General features: G+C 41.5%; 1 non-coding gene across 1 annotated transcript; it reads left to right on the top strand.

The window, feature by feature from the left end:
* Positions 1 to 10,993: 10,993 nt before the first annotated feature.
* On the top strand, positions 10,994 to 11,120 carry LOC115067555. Its single transcript, XR_003846953.1, has one exon. It is a non-coding gene; the product is annotated as a small nucleolar RNA SNORA40 (small nucleolar RNA).
* Positions 11,121 to 11,838: the final 718 nt, after the last annotated feature.

Below are 11,838 nucleotides of genomic sequence, written 5' to 3' on the forward strand. Positions count from 1 at the left end.
ACTTAGATCTGTCAAAGCCTCTCCTATTTCATAAAGATCCTGTCCCACTAAGGGACTCAGCAAAGCCATTAGAGCTCCATACCAATTTCAAGGTTCCTGCTGAATCAAGTTCTTTAAATCTCTGGTGAACACAGTCCTATCTGGACATTATGCATTGCTTTCCTAATTCTCTCAATAGTTCCTGTCCCTCCTCTATTGTGCTCCAGCCCCTGATATCCATGGGAACCTCCACTGTTGATAACCAAGTATCTCTAATGGCTCATAGGGGCTAGTCCATCAGGGACTGATTCCCCCTGTACTGCCTCAGATTATGCAACCTATGTCTCAAGGAGGGATGGCTGGTCATATTGCTCAGCTTTTCTGCTTTTGTAGCACTTATCCTAATTCCACCTGCTCCCATGTCCCACAGCCTTATAAACCATGTGGTGAGGAATGAAGGATCATTACGTGTTTGAAAATCTTCCCTAGTTCCAACACCTCCAGTGCTGAGTATTATCTGATTGCCATAGTCTCTCACACCAGACCATTGTTAAGACCTTCATCAACATGCTGAAACATGGATTTTTCCTTTCTTTGTATTAGAGGTCAAACCCAAGAGGCATATTCAGCTTTCTAGGTCTGTCTGTTCCTCATCACTATCTGTCTTTTCCCATGGGTTCCAGGTTTTGGGGTCCCAGGATGAGCCTTGTATTATCAATCTGATCTGGGCTTTGTCCCCCTTCTTGTCCCTACCCATAAAAAACACACGCTAACACCTCTATTTTTCTCTTTTATGCAATTTACTATCAAGGTCAAAGACCAATACTGAAGAGGCCAGCCTCATATCACTTTCTTGCTGAAGTTCCTCTCTTGCACCTTTAGTCTTCCTCCAGGCTTCTGACTCGACTTAGGACCCATCTCTTATTACCCTTAAGAGTGGCCAAGCTGCCTCAGCAGCTGCTTGCTGATACTTTCATCCCTGATGTGCTACCCCCAGGGCTTGTAATGTTTGCTCTAGAACTTCGGCTGTTCTCAAAGCTTCTTCATACTTGTGTGGTGGATCCCACTGGTCAAGCAGGCATGCTGTTCTATACCACTAACAACGTACTGCCATCCCAGGATTTCCCCCACTGACATCATCTGCTTAGGTGGCCTCACCCTAGTTACACATCTCACTTCCCATGCCACTGCTGCTACCTCCTCCAGCCCTATGGGGAAAGCCCACCATGTCAGAATTCCCTCTGCCAACACTCTCACTTCACCCAACTTCCCTTCAGTTGTTGGACTTCCTTTCCCACATCAGAGATAGCACCATTGCCTTTCCCAGACTCATCCTTGGTTTTGTCATATCCTGGTCATAACATGTTAACAGTCAACAAGTTTGTGATGATCGTAGGCAAGTGGGTGCAACCAAGCTTGGGAGGAAGGTGTCTTTACATAGCTTGCCAGTCAGAGGACAGTCCTATGCAACACCTGGTAAGTTAGATCCCACCCACTATGGCTTGATTCCACTGCACTTGGATATGCTACATTCTCTCTGCTCCAGGGCTCACATCTACTCTAGACTAGTCTGTCAGAACCCAGCCACTAGTTCCCCATAGTTTGAATTGGGGCTAGGATCCTTCACCCTGTGGGAGAGCTTTTCACTAGCCAGTTTCAAACTATTCTGTCCCACTAATAAGAATCAAAAACGAGAAACTGAAGCACAGACCAACTAACTATTCATACTCAATTAGGAAGCAACAAAACAATATCAACAATATAAACAGCACCAAATTTCAACAAAAGAAAGACAGGCTAGAATTTCATTTCAGATGCAGAACCAACAAAAGAAATCCATATGCCTAGACGACAATACAAAACCACAAATAATATGAAAAACCGAGATACTATGTCCCCACCAAAACATACCAGGTCTACAGAGTATGCTACAATAAGAACTACCCAGAGGAAGCCAAGGATATAGAATTCAAAAGATCATAAACATGACCAAAGAACCCAATGACTTTAAAGAACACAAGCAACTCAAAGAACTCAGAGGATAGGAATAAACTCCTGACCAAAGTTCAAGAAAATATAAATATATGGCCAAATGAAATGACAAAGACAATTCAGGACTTGAAAAATGAATTCACAAAAGAGATAGAAATATTAAAGAAAACTCAAGCTGAAATGAAGATGTAACTGAAAAATTCAACAAGTCAATTTGAAATGACGAGAAAGCCTCACAAGCAGAATTAATGAAATGGAAAGCAGAATATCAAGTATGGACAACAAGGCTGAAGGGCTGGACCACCCAAGCAAAGAATATGAAAACATTTAAAAAACAGGGATAGAAAATACAGGAAAATGTGGGATGCCATGAAAATACCAAATCTACACATCATAGGCATAGATGAAGGAGAAGAATCTCAGGTCAGTGGCATTGACCAGACCTGTAACAGGATTATAAAAGAAAACTTCCTTAAATTAAGGAAAGATATACCCAGGCAGATACAAGAAGCACACAGACACTGATTAGACAGAATTAAAATAGAAACTTCCCATCATAGTAAAAACACTAAATGTAGAGATCAAAGAGTAGGTACTGAAAGCTGTAAGAAAACAACAATAACAACAACAACAACAACAAAAACCAAGTTACATATAAAGGAAAGCCTATCAGAATTACAGCTGACTTTTCAATGCAAACTATAAAACCAGATGAGCCTGGAGCAACATATTCCAAGTTCTAAATGACCACAGATGCAAGCCAAGAATACTTTACCCAACAAAACTGACTATCATAGTTGAACAGAAATAAAAATCTTCCATGATACAAATAGGCTGAAAGAATTCATGTCCGTCAAACCAGTCCTACAGAAAATACTCAAAACAATACAGAGGACTAAAGAAAGAAATGACCATATTCACAAAGTTGCAGAAAGAAAAAAATGAAGGTATAAAGTACAGAAATACTAAAGATTAAGAACAAAAACAAAATGATAGTAACCAATATACACTTTACAATACTAACTCTAAGTATCAATGGCTTCAACTCCCCAGTCAAAAGACACAGACTAGTTGAATGAATTAAGAAACAAAACCCATTTATTTATTGTCTGTAAGAAACTCATCTTACCTCCAAGGATAGGCACAACCTTATGGTCAAAGGATGGAAAAAATATTCCAAGCAAATTAACTAAGCAGGACTTGCTATTGTAATATCTGAAAAAAAAATAGACTTCAAGTTAAAATTAATCATAAGAGATAAAGAAGGTCACAACATTATGATCAAAGGAAAAAAAATCAATCAAGAAAGCACGACAATCCTGAACATATATGCACCAAACTCTAGTGCACCCAATTTCATAAAAAAGAGTACTACTGAACTTCAAGACACTGATTAAGCACAACTCAGAAATAGTAGGTGATTTCAGTACCTAATTATCTGCAATGGACAGGTCATCTGGACAAAGAATAAGTAGAGAAATATCTGAACTTAATAGTATCACATATCAAAGGGACCTAACATATATCTAAAGAATAGTACACCCAAGCACCAAAGAAGACACATTCTACTCAGCAGCCCATGGAAATTTCTCTAAAATAGACCACATACTGGGGCACAAAACAAACCTCAAGTAATACAAAAGCAAAAACAAACAAAAAACCCTGAAATAATTACATGTATTCTATTGGACTACAATGCAATAAAACAAATCAGTAGCTAAAGAAGCTCTAGTAACTACAAGAACTCATGGAGATTAAACAACGTACTCCTGAATGATGAATGGGTCAAAGAAGAAGTCAAGAAAGAAAAGTATTCCTGGAGCTAAATGAAAATATAATAGAACACAACAAAACGTCTGGGACACATTAAAAGTAGTTTTAAGAGTGAAATTGGTAGCCCAAAGTCTGCACATTAAAAAATCAAAAAGAGCATAAATAAATGACCTAAGGATACAATTCAAGAATCTGGAAAAGCAAGAACAAACCAAACCCAACAGATGAGAAGACATAAAAATCAGAGCAGAAATCAATGAAATAGAAACAAAGCAATTCAAAGAATCAATGAATATAAGATTTGGTTCTTTGAAAAGATAAACAAGGTAGACAGACCCTTAGCCCAGTTAACCAAAGAGACAGAAAAAGCAAATCCAAATCCACAAAATCAGACACAAAAGGGGAAACATCACAACAGACACCAAAATGATCCAAAACATTGTTAAGGGACACTTAAAACACCTACAGTCTATTAAATTAGAAAATAAAATAAATCAACAAATTTCTAAATTCAATGGATCTGCCAAAGTTGAAGCAAGAAGAGATCAACAGGTTAAACAGACACATAAGTAAGGAAACAGAAACAGTCATATGAAGCCTACCAATTAAAAAGCCCAGGCCCAAACGAATTCACAGAATTTTACCAAACCTTCAAAGATCTACAATCAATCCTACTTAAATTATTCAAAAAGATAGAGAAAGAACTCACAAACTCCTTTTATTAAGCCAGTATCACTCTAATACCAAAACCATGTAAAGATACAACAAAAAGAAAACTATAGGTTCATATCCCTAACCAATATAGATGCAGAACTTCTCAACAAACTACTTGCAAACCACATACAGATACACATCAAAAAGGTCTTCCACCACGATCAAATTGGCTTTATTTGAGAGATGCAGGAATGGTTCAATATATGTAAGTCAATAAATGTAATGTCTTATAAATGACCTTAAAGACAAAAATTACATGGTCATCACAATAAATTTGGAAAAGGCCTTTGAGAAAATCCAACATCTACTTATGTTAAGAGTCCTAGAGGGCTCTTGCATCCTGTGCTTGCTTGAAGATGTGAGAGCTTCACTTCCACTCCTCCAGCCACCTCTGCTGCCACACCTCCCCACCATGATGGACTCTTGCCCCTTTGGAACTGTAAGCTAAATAAACTCTTCTTTTTGTAAGTTTAAAAAAAAAAAAAAAAAGGGAACTGGACTGGCGTGAATATATCCCAATATAATTAAAGCTATATACAGCATACTCACAGTCAACATCATTCTAAATAGAGAAAAACTGGAGGGATTCCCAATCAGGAACAAGATAAGGATGTCCATTATCCCCATTCCTTTTCTTTTGCTAGAGCAATAGACAATGAAATTAAAGGGGTACTAATCAAAAGAAGAGGTCAAATTATCTGTTTGCAGATGATATAATATACATAAGATATCCCAAAAATTCCACCAGAAAACTGGAAATGATCAACACTTTCAGCCAAGTGGCAGGTTACAAAACCAATTTACAAAAACCAGTAGCCTTTCTATATACCAATAATAAGGAATCAGAGAAAGAGTTCATGAAAACACTCTCATTCACAATACCCTCAAAAATATCTAGGAATACACCTGTTCTAGTTTGTTTCTTCATTGCTGTGACAAAATACTATGACCAATACCAACTTGGGGAGGAAAGGGTTTATTAGGCTTACATCTCCCAGGTCACAGTTCATCAGAGAGCCCAAAGTAGGAACTCAGGGCAGAGACCTTGAGGCAGGATCTGGAGCACAGGCCACGGAGGAACACTGCTTACTGGCTTGCTCCCCTGGCCCCTGCTCAGCCTGCTTTCTTATGCAACACGGGCCCACCTGCTCAGTGGTGGCAACACCCACAGTGGGCTGGGCCCTCCCGCATCACTCATCAAGAAGATGCCCCACAGACATGGCTACAGGCCAGTCCTATGGAGGCAATTCCTCAATTGAGGCTCCCTCAACCCAGGTGTGACAAGTTGACATTAAAGCTGTCCAGCACAAAACCTAACCAAAGACATTAAAGACCTATTCAATGAAAATTGAAGAAAGAGATTGAAGAAGACACTGGGAGATGGAAAGACTTCCTATGCTCATGGATTGGTAGAATTAGTATTGTGAAAATGACCATCCTACCAAAAGCAATTTCAGAGTCAATGAAATCCCAATCAAAATCCTTATGACATTCTTCACAAAATTAGAAAAAAGAATCCTAAAATTCATATAGAAACAACGACTCCAGATAGCCAAAGATATCTTGAGCACAAAAAGCAATGCTGGTGGGATTACCATACCTGTTGGGGACTCCTGCTGTGTAAAGTAGCAGTCTCTTCATGTCCGGAAAGCCCACGGGCTCGGATTCAAATGCAGAGACTCCTTTTTCAGCAGGATGCTTTTCTGGCATCTTCCTGACTCGTCTTTTGAAGTAGCCACCCCAAAAACATGGCCTCCGGCTCTGGAAACTGCCAGCCTTTCCTGTGTGATTTTTCAGGCAGTCTGGCAGCCTGGCAGGAGCCCACTTCCAAATGGGGCATCCTAAAAGTACCTATCAGCTAAGGTTTTTACTACCACCCCCATGGTATAAGTGTCCTGGTTTTTCCTCAATAATTGAAGCTGGAGCTGAAGCTGGATTACTAAGACTTGGAGCCGAGCTGAGTCAGGAGAATAAAGAGCTGTAACACGGACTAAGCTGAATCCTGTGTCTTACTGCCTACAATCCAGTCTTCCCGGGGGGCGCTAATCCTTCCGTCATTGACTCATGGAACCCTAGCTTTAGCCGCCCTGCACCTCTCCTCGTGACCCGGCAGCTGACGGGTCCTGAATTCAGAGAAAGAGTGCACGGGTGAAATTAGGGTGGAACTCGGCTGGGCCAGCCTCGGTAGCAGAAGCCTCAGCAGCACAGAGAGCCAGGGATCTGCCAGCAGCGCGGAGATCTGGGACCCAAACGACAGACGCTGTGCGGGACCCGCCGCACTCCCAGGTGCACGCAGGAGACCTGCACCACGTCACACCCAGCGGTGCGAGGGAGACCGGCGCCACACCCAGCAGCTGGCGCTCCGCGGAACCCCGCACCCCCCATACATACCGATCTCAAACTATATTACAGAGCTATAGTAATGAAAACAGCATGGTATTGGCACACACACACAAAAACATATGATCAATGTGTCAGAATAGTAGACCTAAACATGAGTGCATGAATGCATGCAATTTCAGCCACCTGATATTTGATAAAGGTGCCAAGAACATATACTGGAGGAAAGAGAGCATCTTCAACAAATGATGCTGGCAAAACGAGATGTCCACGTGTAGAAGAATGAAATTGGATCCCATTTATCATCATGCACAAAAGTCAACTCCATATGGATCAAAGACCTCAATGTGAAACCTGAAACTATCAGAGAAAACATTGGCAGTACCCTACAATATATGGTGCAGGAAAGGACTTTCTAAATCAGACACCAGTTACTCAGGAATTAAGGTCAATAATTAACAAGTAGGGCCTCATTAAACTAAAAAATTCTGTACAGCAAAGGAAACAACCAATCAAGTCCACAGAGTGGGAGAAGATCTTCACCAGCGACACATATGACAAAGGATTGATATTAAGAATATGCAAAGAGGGGCTGGAGAGATGGCTCAGCAGTTAAGAACACTGGTGGTTCTTGCAGAAGACCCAGGCTTGAATCCCAGCACCCACATGGCAGCTAACAACTGTCCCTAACTTCAGTCCCAGGGGATCTGACAGCCTCTTCTGACCAATGTGGGCATTGCACAACATAGGTCCACTTACCTATATGCAGGCAATACACGCATAGACATAAAATAAAAATAATTTTTTTTAAGTTTAAAAAACAATATACAAAGAATTCCAAAAAATAAAAAGAAAACAAATGACCCAATAAGACAGGCTCAGGACCTGCACAGAGTTCTCAAAGAAGTAAAAATGGCTAAGAAACACCTTAAAAAGTGCTCAACACCCTTAGTAATTAGGGAAATGCAAGTCAAAACTACTTTTAAGAGTCCGTCTTATCCCAGTCAGAACGGATGACTAAGATGAAGAGAACAAATGACACCAAATGCTGCCAAGGACACTGGGAGAGGGAAACACTGCTGGTGGGATTGCAAAATGGTATAATCACTGTAGGAAACAGTGTGGAGAACGCTTAAAAGCTAAAAATAATCTGCCATATGATCTGGTTATACCACTCCTTGGCACATACCCAAAGAACTCATCCAACTGCAGAGACACATGTACACTCATATATGTTGCTGCTCGCCACAATAGCTAAGAAATGAAACAACATAAATGTCCCTCAAGTGATGAATGAATAATGAAAATGTGGCACAGTTACACAACATAGTTCTCAGTCATCTATCATCTTTCTATCTATCCTCTATCTATCATCTATCCTCTATCATCTCTCTAGAGTGCATGTGTATAGATGAAGGCTATATGACAAAAAAAACAGTGTCAGAAAGGAGAAACCCCTTTGAGTTGCTGGTCAGGGCAATTCAAGAGACTCCCAAAGTAGCACAGGCTTATTGCCACATCCCTTTATTGGCTCCCAGAACCTGAAGATAAGACTCTGTTACTGAAGAGAGGACGTACTTCAGACACTTGGAGCAATAAAGCTGGAACTGACCTGGAAGCCTCCTTCTTGAAGACTAGCTTCATAGTATCACAGGATCCTTAGCAAGCTGCTAAGGGGTAAAATCAATCATGCTGGGCATGGTGGTGCATGTCTTTAATCCCAGCACTCAGGAGGCAGAGGCAGGCAGATCTCTGTCAGTTCAAGGCCAACGTGGTCTACATAGTGAGTTCCAGGTCAGCTGGGACTACAGGGAGACCCTGTCTCAAAAAGACCAAAAAAAAAAAAAAAAATCAATCAATGGTCCAATCCAACTGTAAAACCTAATAACCACAACAACAGGTGCAGCAAAATATCTCTATTGGTACAGAGGTGGCACTTTTATCTTGGGGGCAATGAACAGGTACCTAATTGGACTTAAGGCCCACTCTATGGGAGGGAACTCATGTGTGGTACTGTAAACAGCCAAATACACATAGTTGGAGAGGCCATAGATCCTAGAGAAAAACCTATGTCTATCATATCCCTAGACAAAGTAGTTTCTTATTGTATGCTAAATATGGAACCTTATGCTCACAGACAAGTATAACTCTCATAACTCATCAAAGAAGCTTCTTTTTGCAACGGATGGAGACTATTACAGAGTTTTACAAGCAATGAAATGCAGAGAATAAGGGTTTGTGAGGTGCCCAGCCCTAAGTGACACATCTACAGTGTAACCTCTACACCTGCTCAGGGAACATAGTGGAACAGGGTGTAGAGAGAATACTAATGTATCTCTCAACTCTCACCAGTGAAGCTTCCTCATGCCACAGATGGTTATTAACACAGAAAGCCACAGCTGTCCAAAATGTAAAGAATAAGACTGTAGAGTGCATGTCCTTGGATAGGATTTGTACATTAAACCTCAGCCACCCAGCTCAGGGATCATTGTGGAAAAGGGTGTCAGAAAGACTGTAAGAGCCAGGTTTGTGAATGACCACAAGGAAAGAGTTTTCTAGGTGGTTGGGAACTTGCTCATAAGAACTTACAACAAAGGTAACAGCATACACAAGAACCATGCAAACAAACTAGACAAAAACCCAGCATGGAAGGGGAGAAATGGGTAAGAAGCTCCAACCTTAATTGAACTATTGGCAGCTGATTACTGCTGGATGAGGGAGAGCTTTTTTGTTAAGGGAGTGATACTAGATAGGTTGACCAGACTCCAGTGGATCTTCTCACACTGAGGGACATCTGCAGACACAAACTTGACTTGATAGGTCTTAATATATGTGACAGAAGGCATGAAATCAGGAGGGGATAGTGAGGGTGCAGATAGGGGAGGGAGTCTATGATTAGGATGTATTGTGTGAAATGCAATAAATTCAATAAAAATAGAGAAAAACAAACACGATTAACTTGGTTTACAAGGTTATGTAAAATTTCAATTTGTTAAGGCTTATTACAAAGTCCCATTAAAGTCATTCTCACATTCTACCCAGGAGTTTGAAGATCCTGTTTACATGCCCACCTGGCTTTATACATAGGTTCTGAGATCCAACTCAAGTTCTCATACTCATAAGGCAGGTACTTTACTGACTGAGCTGTGCCCCCCAGCCCAAGTCCTCAGGGTCTTCCATTTTTCTAGGAAGATGCCGGCAGGGATGGTCTTGATTGGTGCATCAATGTTCACCAGCCCCAGAGCCTCTGGCATCGTCCTCTGGTTTTTAGCCCAGGAGTGTATGTGTCTCAGAATGAAGTCATCATGCCTGATTAGGAGAGATGAGGGATGAAGCCCAGCTGCAGTGCTGTCAGACCCAGCTTGAGCTGGTGGCCTGAGCTGGTGGTAGCTGCCTAACTCCACTGCTGAAAGCACAAACCCTGTGCTCTCTGGCACAGAATCAGCTGCCGTTGCCTACCCAGGCTAAGCAGTCAGCAGTGCTCTTGGCCCCTCCACTGGTTCATCCCCTTCCCAGGGGTGACTGCCTCTGGCCTGAATTTCTTCCTGTGACTTGACACTGCTGGAGCACAGAATGGATGTTTAGGGGGCAATAAATAGATACCACAAACAGCCGGAGTTCTTGCCACACTGTACTTTTAGAAACAAGGAGATATAATTCATACAGATATTTTTTTCCTACAAGCAAGGAATCACTACATCAATTCAGAAATATTATTCTGGGATCAAATCTGATGCAGAAAAAAACTTGGGGAACTAAGAAATGGACTGATAAACTATCCCTAAGTGCTCTCTTGTTTTTAAACTGCTGACAAAACTGATTAGCAATCTGGTCAAGCCTGAGCTCAATGAAGAGTAACAGCATTTTATGTTGATTGGAGATCACTAGGTGTTAAGACTGCAGAGGTAAGGTCAATTGTGAAAATGAGAGAGGCTGACTACTCTCTCTTAGCCTGAGGGCCAACTTGTTTGGGAGCTGAGGGTGGTCTTGCCTGCAAAGAGCTGTGAGAGGCTGGCACATACCCCAATATGCTGTGTTTAACAGATGAAGCTATAACTGATAGAAGCCATTCATTATGTCATTTTCAAGACCTGTTCTAGAAGTTAAATGACAGGCATGCCATTATGCCCAAATCATCTTGTTCTCTCCAGAGTAAGATCTTGAATAATTACTTTCCTGATGAATTTTGGTGGGTATCACTTTCTGTGTGTTTCTTCAACTGGTTGACAAAGGCATGAAAGACAGGTGCAAAAGTAAATCCTGTTTTGCAACCCGGAACTCACTGTTCAGTATGAGTTTTGATACATACAAGGAGTATGACAAGACAGTTCAAAGTCACGGTGTTGGGAGAAAAGGTGTAGGAATGAGGCACTCCATGGGCCACTGGCCTTGAAGCCTGGGGTACACCAACTTCCAAGAGACTGAATGCACCTTATGGACCATGTGAGGAACCTTATCACACGCGTGCCCCATAGGTACTTCTATATTGATCTCAAAATTCTGACCTCAGGACTTGGCAATTAGAAGATAACTGGAGAGTCAGGATGGCAGCACAGCTGGTGCAATGGTGGTGGTGCTGACTCTCAGCACAAGGATGTAAAACATGACCCTGGGTCTCTTCATTTTATTAAGAATCTTGATATTTCTATATCGATCTCAAAATTCTGAACTCAGGACTTGGCAAGTAAGAGGGAAAATAACTGGGAGGCCAAGAGGCCACTCAGGCACACTGGCAGTATGGAGATGGCCTGGCTGCCTACATGCCCTGGTGGCACCCATGGTCTGCTGTCATCACCCAGTGGCTGTCAAGACCTCCTACAGTCCTCAACATTAGGAATCTGAGAAGTCTACAGATTTCAGAAAATAAACTAGAGGACACTGGTGTAAAGCTGTCCTGTGAAGCTGTGAAACTTTGATTCCCAGCATCCACAAGGTGGCTAACTATCCATAACTCTAGTTCCAGGGGATCTGATGCTCTCTTGTGACCTCTGTGGGCACTGCATAAAATGGGTACACTTACTTACATGCAAGCAATATACT

The sequence above is a fragment of the Nannospalax galili genome, unplaced genomic scaffold (genome assembly GCF_000622305.1).
Source record: "Nannospalax galili isolate Female #2095 unplaced genomic scaffold, S.galili_v1.0 scaffold366, whole genome shotgun sequence".
Lineage (NCBI taxonomy): Eukaryota > Metazoa > Chordata > Mammalia > Rodentia > Spalacidae > Nannospalax > Nannospalax galili.